We start from the raw sequence: 4487 nt of genomic DNA, 5'->3' as shown, positions 1-4487 counted from the left end.
TCAGGCCGACTTATAAGCTTGCATGACACAATGTAAAACACACTTGTCACACTTCGCTTCACTGACGATTGCGTAGATCTACAGTTGACTTCTAACCATGGGCGTAGCCAGGGAGGGCTACATCACCCCCGAAATGAAATTCGTAATTTTGTGACTGGAATTTTTGGAATGATTTTATGCATTGATTTTGTTTATTTTAGGTGAGATTTTAATGTTCAACCATCACTCGCCCCAGCGCAGCAATAGGGGTTTCGAGTTTAAACTTCCCCTACAGTGGGGTTTGAGCTTAAAGCATCCTCTTCTATAAAAGAAAAAATAATGTAAACGACAGCCACCAAATTCCCTGAGCGTAGTATAGGGAATTTTGAGTTTGTAAACAAAAATTTTAAATTTAAATTTAAATTTATCCCCCCCCCCCCCCCAAAAAAAAAAATGATGGTCTTGACGATAAAACTTCCTCTTTCTATATAAATCTAAAACAAACTACAGTCGCTACATTCTATGAGCGTAGCCAATAGGGGTTTCACATTTCTAGCAGTCGCTGGGCTACATTAATGAAGTGCAGTGAATAGCAGAATTGGTTTTTGAACTGACATATTTTAGTAGCAGAATAATGCTGTGTACATACCTAATATTATGCATTTTTTTTTTGTTTAAAATACCAAATATGGTGCTCGGCGTCGGGGCTCCGAGGGGTGTGTACAGTCTTTTCACTAACTCCAGGAAAAACCTATTCTAAGGTACCGTAAACGTCTTCTAAAAGAATGAAGGGTTGGAATGTTATATATACATAGCGGGGGGTGAGAAAAACTCCCCCTCTAACCTCCCCCCCTCTCGGAAAAAATCCTGGCTACGCCCGTGCTTCTAACAATCTACCAAGTGACGCTCACTCAAGCTAATTCAATCCGCGGGCCATTTTGATTTCCGACACTGACGTCGCATGTCACATAAATAAAAATAAACAAATTAAAGTTTTTATATAACGATACTTTTCAAGCTTAGCATGCTCAGAGAACTATGATCCAATCTCACCCAATATGCTTGACTTTGAGGGCGTCTTTATCCGTCATCTCGTGTATACATTTAATTGTATTTCAAAGTAGGCCTAATGCCATATCTGCAAAATCCAACTCAGTTTGGTTGACGCCAAGGGAATCCGAATGCATCAAGTTTAATGTATTGTTATGACATCGTCGATGGCTACTAGATAGAAAAACGGGGATAAGATAAACACTAATCTCATATCCGTCTCGATGTTGAAGAATCCCAGCGTTTGTTGTGACACAATTATTTGATTTGCTTTAGACATGTCGCTGAATCTGGACAAATTGTTGCGAGATGCCTTATTCTCTGGCTATTTTCCTGAGAGACTCCGATGGTCGCTATCAAACTTTTTTTTTTTATCTTCAAAGTTGATCAACATCCTTTGTTGGTATTCCAGGCTTTGTTTGACGAAATGTTGCCTTTTAGGAAGCTACTGAGAAAAACTTAGTATTAACTAGTTAAATTTAAAACCTTTTTCCGAAAGGAGCTCATAAATAATCTCAAATTTAAAAAAATATGTTTTAAACTCAATGTTTCTAAATTCAATATTTGTACATTTTTAATTAATGTCATAACTTTTGATAAATGTAAAAAAAAACAACAACATTTTAAAATAGAATCGAAAACAACTTTTCGTGTGTAACCAATCAATGAATTATCTTACAGTTGTAATGGTCAACAAAAACAAACAAAGAGTTTGTTTTTTTAGTGGAAAATTATTTTTTTCTTGGCCGGGGGGGGGGGGGGCTGACACCCCAAACTTACTGCACCGGGTGACACCAGCCCTAGTGACGCCACTGGTCCGAAGTGTATATCGTATGGGTATAGGTATAAATCGATATGCTACTTAAGAAGAAAGTTTGAGCTCCAACGGTGTATCACACTGAGATGTGTTTGCTGAGCGCCTATAGGTCGAACGGAAAAACTGCCAGATAACCCCCCTCCCCCTGTCAATACAGGTCACCAAATCCCACAGATAGTGTGCTATAGCATGTAAGATGTGATTTTAAAGATAAAAGGTAAAGTTCCCCTTTCAGACCTTGCGATCTGTAGGGCAGCTAATGTTAATGTCCCCTTGTTTTGATTGCCCAAACGTTAAGGCTGACGAGCAGGGTGTTATGTGGCCAGCACAACGATCTACCGCCTTTACTTTCTCCGACTTAAGTCAGGTACCCATTAGAGTTGGTTGCTTAAAAGAAAAATAAAGCAAAGTATCCCTTTAAGAAACATGGGGCAGATGATGTAAAAGGTCATCTTTTTCTGTGGCCTACGGTTAACGAGGGTGTCATGTAGCTAGTATAACCCTTAACCATTCAGCCGCCGCGCCCCCCTATTTTAAATATATATATATGGGCCTATATATACAAATATTTTTACATAGCGTGAATAAAATATTTTCTTCGTTGCAAAGTTCTTTTTTTTTTTTTTTTACTTTTACAGAACCTCCAAGGTTGATTTTAGATCAAAATGCTATTACTATGCTATCGTATGCTATTGTCATTATTGCTGCACTTCATAAGGATCTTGGTTATTGTAACGAATGATTGGTTTATTTTTTGGTTGTTTATTTTGATAATCCAATTTTACTTGTTCATGTAATGACCGGACATGTATAAGATTGCGTGATGACAGTTGTAAGCGTGTGTTGTTAGTAAAGATACACGCACAAATGTGTTAATGTTCATGTGCAGACCGTGACGATCCCAGTTGCAAGCGGATTCCCGGATGTCCCGGGTTGACATGATCAAGTAATACTTTGTGATTTAGGCATGTGCACTAAGTATTCTTTCAAATGTCTAATTTATATATAAATACATTCATATACAGTGGCGAAGCCATGATTTTGCCATCATTTGGAGACCCTGGCGGCTTTACCTCTTTGGGGGCCCCTGCATTTTTCGTAATATTTAATGTAAAAAAAAAACACTCATTAGGCCCTGTGGGGATTTTCAAATTCTCCCCCTCCCTCCACCCACCCTAGCTACGCCTCTGTTCAAATATCCCAGTGGTACCCATGCTTTTCGACATGGGCGCAGTGCATAGATTACAAACACATATTTCACAGAGTGCGACATTAATTATATCGTCCAAACCAATGCAATCAGGTCTCTTTATGGTGCGCACCTGTGCAAGGTTTGAAATTGGGCTGAGACATTACTTTAAGAGATAGGTAGGAGCTTCCTTCCACCCCCAAGAAAGAAATGGAAGATATTGTCCTTTCATCCCGAATCAATAGATCGAGAAGCCTTTTCTCCAGCATGGCAACTGTTTATCGGAAGGCCCTCGCCCTGGACTTCAAGAAAGGTGATGTACGAAGTGGTTGCCGGAAATAGGTGACTGTTGAGCCGGAGATAGAACTAGACTCTGTGTGTGAGATGGTCAATCAACTGTGTGGTAAAGGCGAACCCAACACCTGACCAAAGCTGTTTGTGTTTGTAGTCATCAACATATCAATCACCTGTAAATGAAATAATCTTTGCTGACTTCCTTTCTTTGAGTTCACTCCCTTAAATTATCAACACTAGGATATTTTCATACATGTTGAATATACTATAAATAGTTCGCGTTTTGGTGTATTCGCTGTAAAAAAAAATTATGTTGATAAGCTCTGATTTTTTAAAAATTATATTTTATGCGTGTTTACTCTTTTTACCACTGCAGAATCGCGTTTTTCTAAGCTTTTCTTTTCAAAATAAACTCGTAAAGTAGAGAGCATTAGGCTTTTACTCCCCTGCTGGAGATATTATTATCTAGAAAATAACCCAGTTCCAGTGTCATTTCAAACAACAATTTTTCAGGTATGTAAAGGTTTGTAAGATAATGTAAAAAAAAAATTTGAACATAAGAAAGATAGAGATCTATATTGTCTATCCTTTACAAAAATAGTTTTAAAAAATGACGTCATCAATTAATGTTGTTTAGCAACCAATATTATTTCTCCTACACCTTATCTCGGATCAAGCTGAAATTTCGTACAATTATTTCTTTTAACGGACCGCACAAGAATTTTAATGGGTTAATTAACTATTGGTAATTATTTTGTTTGGTATCTCGAAAAAATAGAAAGAAATTGCACTTGACAAAACTGGTAGGATAAGCTGAATTATTTCCCATTACAATCTTATGAACTCGTTTCGGGGGTATTAAAGCGAAATAGTGTGTAATTTTCTTATTTAATTTATCGTGAAAATCCCCACGACGTTTTACAAGTTGGATTGGTGAAGTAGTCTAGAAAAGAAATAGACATTTTTATTTTTGTTTTTAAATTAAAGCTAATCTAAGGGAAAGGACCCCTGCCATTTATCTGAAAATAGCAGCGTTTAGCTCCCTTTCTGCTGTATAAAAACTAAATTATTTAATTAGTAATAACTAATAAACTAATCGGTTAATCTTTGGATTGATTCGTGTATACTCATCGACTATGAATAATTACTCAAAATTGT

The sequence above is a fragment of the Biomphalaria glabrata genome, chromosome 10, assembly GCF_947242115.1.
Source record: "Biomphalaria glabrata chromosome 10, xgBioGlab47.1, whole genome shotgun sequence".
Lineage (NCBI taxonomy): Eukaryota > Metazoa > Mollusca > Gastropoda > Planorbidae > Biomphalaria > Biomphalaria glabrata.
The sequence above is the reverse complement of the archived record's forward strand: the minus strand, read 5'-3'. Positions refer to the sequence as shown.